Source organism: Pygoscelis adeliae, unplaced genomic scaffold (genome assembly GCF_000699105.1).
Source record: "Pygoscelis adeliae isolate BGI_AS28 unplaced genomic scaffold, ASM69910v1 Scaffold174, whole genome shotgun sequence".
Lineage (NCBI taxonomy): Eukaryota > Metazoa > Chordata > Aves > Sphenisciformes > Spheniscidae > Pygoscelis > Pygoscelis adeliae.
Window position 1 is genome coordinate 204,335 of NW_008824676.1, and position 10,773 is coordinate 215,107.

Consider the following 10,773-nt stretch of genomic DNA (forward strand, 5'->3'; position numbering starts at 1 on the left):
CTAGATAGTAAAAACTGGACCAGACTACAAATGTTATGTTCATATCTTTGCACGTTACCATGACTTTGCTACCTGAGTTACTTGCACTAGTTTGAGGCAGCAGTTATTGCTCATTTTGCTGTGTAAATGTGCGTTACAGCTAAATTTTTTGTTAGCTGAGAGCGAGCGCATGCAGCACTCCACAAGATCAACCTCACCGTATTCAAGTCATAGAGCCATAGACTCAGAGAATGGTTTGTGTTGGAAGTGACCTTAAAGATCATCTAGTCCATCCCCCCCTGCCATGGGCAGGGACCCCTTCCACTAGACCAGGTTGCTCAAAGCCTCATCCAACCTGGCCTTGAACACTTCCAGGGATGAGGCATCCACAACTTCCCTGGGCAACTTGTTCCAGTGTCTCACCACCCTCATAGTGAAGAGTTCTTCCTTATGTCCAATCTAAACCTGCCCTCTTTTGATTTAAAACCGTTGCCCCTTGTCCTGTCACTACAGACCCTGGTAAAAAGTCTCTCTGTGTCTTTCTTGTAAGACCCCTTTATATATTGAAAGGCTGCAATAAGGTCTCCCTGGAGCCTTCTCTTCTCCAGGCTGAACCCCAGCTCTCTCAGCCTTTCTTCATAGGAGAGGTGTTCCAGCCCTCTGATCATTTTTGTGGCCCTTCTCTGGACCTGCTTTAACAGGTCCAGGTCTGTCTTGGGCTGGGGACCCCAGAACTGGATGCAGTGCTCCAGATGGGGTCTTATGAAAGCAGAGCAGAGGGGGAGAATCGCCTCCTTTGACCAAAGGATAATTTCAATTTTATTAAGTCCAAGCATCTAAAAGCTAGGCAAAAATTAAATTTAAACTTGCATGGGTAACCCGATTGCTCTCCCTGTGAATTGGGAATCATTCCCTATTTTATATTCCCAAAGTCTTATTTCTGGGACCTAACTCAGAAACCAGGCTTCCTTGGCTTCAACAAAGTCAATGCAATTGACTGAACAGCCACCACACATCATCCAATAATTGCTTTTCAAAGTCTTCAGCTTCTTGAATGTCCAGACCTGCAAACCCACCACGTGTCTGTCTCCTGTTCAAGTGTTGGTAACCATCAGATCTCAGTGAGAGCTAGGTACTTGCATACCCTGGTGGATCTGGACTTAGCCAGTAGAAAATCCAGTTACTAGTAATGTGGCTGTTGCCTTCCTCTTTGCTTTCGTAGTATAACTTGCTGGAGGTGGTAGCTGTTTCAACCAGCTTCTAGGTTATTAGCAAAAACATTGTGGCAAATTATTATAACATTTAAAAATTTGAAAATACTTGAATTTGAAAAGAATGAGCTACAGGCATAAAACTTTAAAGTGGTTGCATTGTTATACACTACTGATAGAGAATTCTTAAAGAGCGGAAAATGCACTGAAATTTAAAGTAAAAAACTTGTATTAATAAGGTTGAGATATGACAGGGTAAAAGAGACTGGATTTATAATGGATATATCTTAAGTTTATATTGTATTGCACTTTAAACTTAAGAATAATCTATCAAGCTAATGAAACACCCATAGCAAATGGCAGAAAATAAGTTGGGTGAAAATAGCAGATGCATTTGAGCAAGAATAAATTTACTTTGAACAAGGCTCTCAATCAGAAGCTGGGGAAAACAGTCAATGGTAATCATAAAGAGATTATTTATCTTTGTGGTCCTTGTATTGGAGATGTTAGAAACAGGAGCTTTTCCTGTTGGGTTGCCATAGCAAACTCTGGGTGCCTTTCTCATGATAGAATTATGTAGGAATGTAAATGATAGTGGGTTTTATGTAAAGTCAACCTTGGAATGAAAGAAAAGCATGAAGTTCAGCTTGGCATTCAGTTGGATTTAAAACACTGAAGATTGCTGAAGCAGAGAAGAGGTTGGCTTTGAGAAGAGGGTAAGGGCCAGATTTTTTTAAAAGGCATTTATTTCAGCCTTTTGTGATTGCCAGTAGGTTTTCAATGCCCAAATACTCATTCAATATAGTTATAACTAAGTCTTCAACAATAACTGTAATTCTCACATGCATAATTGCTCTACTGTGTTATCCCTACCTAATTAATGTCCTAATATACATAATGAATTTTGGGGCATTAGCGTATACTAGTTGCAAGGTCTATCTGCCCTGCCATTCTGCAGAGCGGATGAAGTGTAGCCAAGCACGAGGTGCAAAGAGTTAATGCTGTAGTGGCAGTGGGTGCCTGATGCTGTCTTTGGCACTCCTGTGTCCTTTTTTCTCTAGCTACACCCTGGAAGTTGTTTTGCACCGGAATTGCAGTAGGTTACCAGAAGTTCTTTGCCAGCCTGCAGAGTTGATGGACTTGTTGTTCAGGTTGTTGCCAGTGATGTAAGTGTGACTGTACTTCCTGTCGGTTTTATCTCCCCTTGGTTGGGTCCTGAACCACTGCTAGGACTAGTTTTCATGTGGGGGAACCAGAGGCTGTTTGCATCGGGCTTTCTTGCCGTGGGCCTATAGTCAACCCTCATTTGGGAGACGTTGTGTGAGGCACAGGTGAGTCTAAGAGCCTGTGTTGACATCCACATGAGTTTGTAGGAAGGTGTGACTCTGACAGCCTTGCAGTTTGGGAGCCACGGCAAGCGAAGGAAACCAGAGACCTCTGGACTATATACCCAGACATAGCAAGCAGGGTAGAGGTGTCAAAGGAACACGGGGATGAATGTGTATTAGAGAAAAGATAAGAGGTGTCAGGTTCAAAACAAAGGGAGATACTCCTTCACGCTAAAAATTGTCATGGACACTGTGCTCAAGCAGCTATAGATACTAGAATTTCCCATGACACCAGAAACTATTTATTTAAAAAAATATAGAAATTATATGGCTACTTATGTGGAAAGAAAAAGAAGCCATCACCACCGTAGCGCAGGTCCTTGAGCTGCATGTCACTCATGTTTGAATGTGCATTTGCTGGAAGCGCTACTATTTGCCCTACTCTTAAGCTGTTTTGGCAGAATCTGCAAATCAGGTGCTTGTCCAGCTGGACCTTTAATTTGAGCTGGTATGGTTGTTTTTATTAATGACAGTAAGCTTAAAAAAGAAGAGGAATTAATTTGGGTAGCGTACGATTTTTCCCTTGTCGGGAGTAGGAAATGTCAGGGTAGGAAGCAACGAAGTTTCAGGGCTGGAAATGCAAACGTATTCACTGCTAATATAGTTACTGCAGCGTCTCCTATGGGTGGCTACAGAGTAGTGTTGATATATTGATTTTGGGATTTGAATATATTGACACGTTTGGGTTTTTTTGATTGCTTGTTTGCTTGTTTCTCAAGGGCAACAAAACCTTACTAGCCATATACAAACAGCACATAGTAAGGATTTGCACAGACATTCTTTAACTTAGAACACTACCTTGCCAAACTTTATTTTTCATTTCCAATTAGAAACACAAATGGAATTGCTGTTGTTTTTTTTGTTTTTGAAACCTACTGGATGTAACTATGCCAAAACATTAATACACATGTAGGTATTGCTGGAAGTGATGTATGTGGAGGTGTTTTTTGTTTGTTTTTAAACTTTTGTTGTAAAGAGTTCTGGCTAATTGTATGTTTCAGCATTACACAGAGTTTGTCACTTGACAGTACAAAGATGTTTGCTCATGTAAAGGAGTACATTAACAATTCAGCTGAGTTAGTTCCAGCACAAGGGAGGCTGCAATATTAGCTGATAAAATTGACTTTGAAGCATGTTGCCTGGCTGCTCTAGCTTAGGAAGAGGTGGCGGCTTGAAGAAAGGAGAGGAGATGGGCAGCCCTTTCAGAAGCCAGTGCCCAAGAGAGGAAAATACCCATAGGCACAAATAAAGTTTATACAAAGTAAATTAGTTGCTGCTCTGGGGTGTTGATACAGCTGGACAATAAAGAGACTGGTGTGCTAATTAATAAAGCAGACTAAGTCATGGTGCAATTGCAAGTTGAGATGATGTACCACAACATCACACAGATGCACAAAAATAACTCAGTTGCAAAGCTTAATAGGCCGAGTTGTTTAGGGGTTTGGTGTCTTTAAGAAGTCATATGGCAGCATTAGTGACCTCCTAGTAACTTGATTCACAACAGGTATTCACATGGGTTGATAAGTTGAACAGTGTTTCTGATGGTAGGTGATGTTTCTGGGTCGTGTTAAGAGGTTTCTTTTTTGCCTAATTGCCTTGGCCGCCCTTGTTCCTCTTCCCGTTCCAGGACTCCTGTTCACTTGCTTAAGTGGATGGTGTGAGGTGTGTGTGGCGGTGTGCTTTTTTCTTTTTTTTCCCTTGCTTTTTTTCTTTTTCTTCAGCAAATTGCAGCTGAAGGTAGCTGCAAGAGTATGCTACATGACTCTTGGTGTGTAGTAGTGCAAGTCAGATCAATGCTGCACGTAGGCTGTGCTTCACGTGAAGCTCAAAAGCCAGGAGACAATTTGATACATAGTGATTCTATATTTAAGACTAACAGATAATTTAGTCCATCTGCAACACTCTCAAGCACTGATATTAGCTGAGGAGGAATGTACTGTATTCCTAAAGTGAGCTTAAGTCAGAAATACAACTTGTGGTGTTTTTGTTGGGGTTTTTTTGGTTAGGTTTGGGGTTTTTTTGTGTGTGTGGGTTTGCTTTTGTTGTTGTTGGGTTTTTTGTGTGTTTTGTTGTGTGTTTAAGTTAGGCACTCACACTGATTAACAGAAAAGGCAACATTAGTTCCATTGCTGTTAATAAGAAGTTGTTCTTAATACTACAACATCGGAACTAAAACACTGAAAATCAGGACAAATTTACCGACGTGTAGACTTTTATTGTTAAACTGAACTTTTGTCGAATTTGGTGCAAGTAGGGTATTTTGTTTGTAGCACATACATTATTGTGGGCAGTGGAAAATTCTGTAAACAGAATATATGCAATAAAAATGATAGAACATTCACACTTATTTCAGATATGGCTTAAACAGGAAAAGTTTGTAAGCGTGCTGCTTTGTATGGTCACTGCAGAATTGGATAATTCAAGAACAGAACTTCTCATGGAAGTCTGGAGTGTTACAGTTCTTGTATTAGAAATGATAACAGAACAGAGGAGATACAAAAATTGCACCTCTCCCAACTTCTTATTGGTATTTTATCTAATGGCAGTTCTTTAGAGAACACTGCATAATCACTAACCTTATATTAATTGTTCAAATCCTCAGAGAGAAAAGTTATCTTGAATCATGCCTTCTGTGCACCAGTGACCAGTATCCACTGTTAAACTTTTCTTAGGGATACATTCTTATTCAGCTGAAAACATTATACACATTACTTTTTGATGAACGCAGTGAGGATCCTGGGGAAAAACTTGGGAGCTGCTTTTACAGAAGCTGAAATATGTAGGTGGTGTGTTTAATCACTTGAAAATCAATTGGGTGCAGATGTGACTTACATATAGGCTCCCCCAACCACATCCCAGGTTGTGAAAGCCTTCCTGCAAATTGTGACCTTATGGCATTTTTTTTTTTTTTTAACAAAACAAAACAAAGCTCCGGTTAGACAAAAAATATATTTGAAGTATAAAATGCTGTAGCTTCCATAATTCTTTATTAAATATTTAATTAAGTTGCATCATTTCATTACAACAACTTCGTTTTGTCACATTGAGCTTTTGCTGTCAGGAAAACAAACTACAATTTCTTTCACTGCTCCTCAGAAAATAAATGGAAAAAATGACTTTTGTCCATAAACAAATTGTTTCCCCACAGTGTATCAAATCCAACCACAGTTTAAAGCTGTATTAATTATGAAAATGAGCATTATTTATAAGCAGTACTTTTAAAATCAATTTTAAGGTAGTTTAGCATAATTTTGAATAGCCTTCTAGTATGAGGTGATTTTACAAAAAAAAAAAAATTATTAAACAGTGTGAATTTAATCTGGAATGTTTGACACTTTTGCATTTTTGGAAATATTAATAATCTCAGTTTTCATCATTTTCTGGAGTTTTCCATTTGGGTTTTGAGAATCGTAACCTATTCACTACTGCACGATTGTGACAAATCTGCAGTGGAGACAGATGGCTCACGAGCCTCTTTAAATCCAATAGAATGGGTTGAAGTATAAAAATGCAACATATGTACTATTGTAGTGGATGTATACTGTGTATATTTTTACAGCTACATATTAAAAAATTAAGAGGAGGGGGAAAAAAAAGCAAGGTCTATGAAATTAATATAGAAAAGGAAAAAACCCAACATGTAAGTGGAGGATAAATGTGGACAAACAGATCATTAGAAGTGTGCATTGATAGACATATGACTAAATATGGTTTGCATTGGTGGTATCTCGTAGGGTTCTAGGTGCACTATGACAGACCTGATGGGTATGTAACATTAATATGGTTAGATTCCAGTTTTATAAGTTTCCTGTGCATTTCAAATACGCATTACTACTTAGTGCAACATCATAACACATGGGTGAAGACTGTAGGGTTTTTTCTTTGTTGTTGTAATTTTACATACAAAAGGAAAAGTTTTTAGTAAAAACGTAAGAAAATTAATGTAACTTTAAGATGTCGAATCTGGAAATCTATGGGTTTTTTCTACTATACATACTGATAAGTAGCCTTTGCAATCACATGGGTGTGATCACTTATTTTTAACTCTTAGAAGTGCAGTCTAACTATCCAGCTTCTGCTCCCTTGTTTTCACAGTTCTTGGCCCTTTAGTGTCATATAAAGTGCTTCACCCAAAGCATCGGGAACAGATTACTGCTGAACGCTGCAGTCATGATTGATTACCAGTTTGACAGGGCTGAGCACATGACAACTGCAGTGCATCCCTTGGGGTGCGGGACCGGCGCTAACTGCGTGGTTAGTACTTACAGCAGCATCCTCTGCTAATTTGTCAGCACACATGTCACACTAGCATGGCACTTGTGCTCCTTTCACTCAGAATTTACAGAGGGAGAGGTCAGCATGAGAGAGACAGAAATAAGATAAATCTTGTGGTAACAGAGTGGGTTGTTGTTGCTACTTTTGGACTGAAAGATAAAAAGCAGCAGTTTCCAGCAGCTAGGCATGCAAGTGGGAGTTAATGTGATCAGTATGCTGTATGTTAACTGCAGCCTTACAAGGCACAGATCTATAAGCCTTAATGTGAACAGGAGGCGACAGCTGCAGACCCTGTATTCTGTATTGTGACTAAAATCGTTATGAATTATTTGCCTTACGGCTTCTTAAAAGCAAACAAGTAATGGGTTTAGGTACCACCTTTATGATTACCGCTTATTAGCCAAAAAAAAGTAGCTGAATAGAACCTTTTAAAATACTGTTGGGCCATTTTGTGGTGAATGGGCTAAATTGTTCGTATACAAGAGTACTGTGTTAAGAATGGCACAATACTATGGTACAAGCCCCACTGGAGTGTTAGTTGCTTTGTGTTTTAGATGTTTTAAGTAAAGCTGAACATTTAGCTCCCTCTTTTCCTAGAAAGATTCCTTCAACTGTAGCATCAGGAGCTCCAGGACTCCTGGATGGAAAGTCTGGAATCCAGCTTAGGATCTCAGTAACAGCACTACGGCTGAGCCCTGCAGAAGAAAATCCATTTCCTCTGCAGAGCTAACGCCATTTACTTAGCCTCATATAGTTCATTGCAAAACTGAAGGTAACTTCCTGGGTTTTGTCATAGCATAGAATATCTTAACTTTTTGACTGATGAGAGGGGTGTATCTGCCAAGGGTTAAGCCATCAATGTGGCCACCAATAATAGAATCTGAGTTGCATGGGTATAGTACATTTTAACAGGAAGGCTTCTGATACCTGTAACAAAAGCTTTGTGCAGCAAAGGGACTGGGCTGAGCAATTCCCCTCGGCTTATCCTACAGCTAGTCTTGTTCGTTTGTGAACACTGACTCTGGATTACTTATGGACCCCAACAAGAAAAGGACAGTTTCACTTCCATAGTGAAGGGAGCTGTAGTGCATCTGTAAAGGCAAAACATGGTGCTGTGTCCTAATAGCGTAGCTAACTCGGGTAACAAAAAGTCATGATGTGCTGGCTTACTATTCTGTTCACCTGGGCTGCTGTTAGGAGTAACACCTTCATGGAGTGTTGAGCAAACTGGTTCCAAAACAAAAGCTAACTTGGATAGCCGTATGGTACTGCATCAGCTCTACAGTGATGGTAGGTTTGCAATGCAGGTGAGAGCTGTGGTTGCAGTCTAGGGCACAAGAAGCACAAATAGCATTTATTTAGCAATTTGCATTAATCGCAAGAAAGCCAAAATAAATAGCACAAATTTCAGCATGAGCTGTACAAGTCTACCAGGGCACTGCATGTTGGGCTTCACTGTCAATGCTGCCTGAGTTAGGTCAGGTCTCTTCATGTGCTGCACTCAAAGCTGCCACTCTAATGGCATACCTTGAGGGAGTCAAGGGCTTTCTTTTAATATTAATAATTATTAATAAACTGTTTCCTAAAAATGAAAACCCCTTCTCTAAAGTAAACTACAACAGTCCAAATGCACATTAATTACAATTCATACAGTAGAATTCACCTCTCTATTTTAATACCCAGTGAATGCTTTTGGTGTGTCTGTCAGTTTGTGAGGTAACTGGATCTGAAAAGATGTTAAGATAAGTCATTCTAAATTTTCTTAAAAAAAAAAAAAGAATCCAAACAGTAAAAATTTCCCTTCTAGTCAGATGTCACTATGTAGTTCTAGATAGCTGAAAGGGCTTTGATGTAGACAAGTAAACCTGTTTTAGAAGTTGAGGGGAGGGAAGGGACCAAAGCAAGATCACGACCAGAGAATGGCAGATTCTTAAATGCAACCTGACTTCTGGTTCTGCCTCAGCTGTGCTACTACTAGGTCACAGCCTTCATCTATACATGAGATGATTACATTTCAGTTCCACAACCAAAAAAGTCTCAGGAGTTCTTAAGGCTCTGATACATGGCATCAGATGTGAGCAGAGCCTCCAACCACGCCAAAAATCCTCCAGGTTAAGACAGAAAGAAAACAAATTTTGGAGCGTGACACTTCCCTCATGGGAGTCTGTGTTAAGGCCAGCTGTGCTTAACACACTGAAGGTCAGTGGAAATACCTGGATTTACCTCATTCTCTCCACCTTCCCTGCACTCCTTCTCACAGCTAAACGATCAGTACAGTGTTTCTCTCTCTACTCAGATGCAGCCCACTTCTCATGTTCAAGCTTGCTCATCCAATGTAAGAGGTCAGAAAGGAATGTCAGGAAACTTAATAAAAAATGAATCTTAACCTGTGTTCAAATAATAGAGTACCTTTCCTCATGCATCTGTTGGCGCTTCAAACTTTTTGCTAGCACACAACCATTTGCTGAATGTTATTAGCATTAAGGCTTCTTTCCAGTAGCCTTTTCAGCTGAAGTATTACTATATTAAAGTTCCTGCAGTATGGCTGTTCCTTCTCAGATGTAGATTGTACTTGCCAGCAGGTGGTGGGGAGGGGGCAAGGGCAGGGCCAAAAAAAGCTGTTGGCAATGAGGTGAAACTGTTTTGGCATGTGGTGTCATCTTGCTTCATAAGCATTAAATGGGTTCTTGGGGGGAAAAAGCCTATATAGAGGTAAGTATGTGGGCAAAACTTACAAAACTGAACATTAAATTGCTGAAGCCATACCCTCAGACCTACTCTAGTAGTACTGTAACCATTTAACTTCAGTGGATCGGACACAAATCTTTCACTTTTAATCCGTCACAAAAGAGATGCAACTCGGACATTATAGTTTAAGCATGCAACGTCATAGGTAACAAAATTGGTTAGATAGCAGTGTATATTAAATAAATCTTTGTGATTAAGTAAAAAATGAATCACAAAAACAATTGCTGAGGAACATGTCTGCAGGCTCAGCTCTACATCTGTTTGTTTTTTTTTCTTTTATACATCAGCAGCAGCCAAATTCACAATTGATAGATATTGCACCAGAAAGACATGTGCAGTGAGATTAATGTTTATGATAAAAAAACAGATATGACTTCCATGTGTTACATAAAGTGCCTTTAGAGTTGGTGCAGTTAGAAACAAACAAAAAAACCATTGTTATTTAGATATCATTAGCAAATGCATACAAATAGGAGACAAAACAAACAGGTCTGTTTTCCATAGTGCCAAATCACACAGTGCCAGGTTTCATTCAAAATGCCTCCATTGCAAACAGCTAAGAGGAAAGGATAATAAAAGAATCGCTATACAAAGATAATGACAGGGTTAAGCATACTTTCCTAAAATGATTAATGCCAACCCTACCCCAAAATGCTTTATAGTACATGTAAATATTACCAATAATGAGGCAATTTCTTTATTGAACATGAGATTTGGCATGCTATGTTATGATTCTCCCTTGACTCGTAACTATTCTAATATTTATACAAAAATGCAACATCCAGTCCGTACTTCTGGATACAGAAAAATATTTATGTGCTCAATGAAAAGAGTTGCTCTCGATCTATATAGCCCATGTAGAGAAAATTTCCAACATAGCTTTCTCCTACCTACTTTCTTAATGGTTTGGGAACACAAGGCTCAAAATGTGCTTTGAAAAAAATGACACTGGCATCAAGTCTGGTATGAAATTAAGAAAAATGCTCATTTTTCCAAGTATATGGTATTTAATTGTAATGAAATAAAATCTGAAAATGTCTAAATCAATTAAAAAGTAAACATGAGTTGTAATACTATACCTGTAAAATGATTAATTCCATTCATTGTCATTAGAAATTATGTAAAATATTTATTAAGGGCTTTGCCTACAGAGGCAGAAAATAAATAGAGTA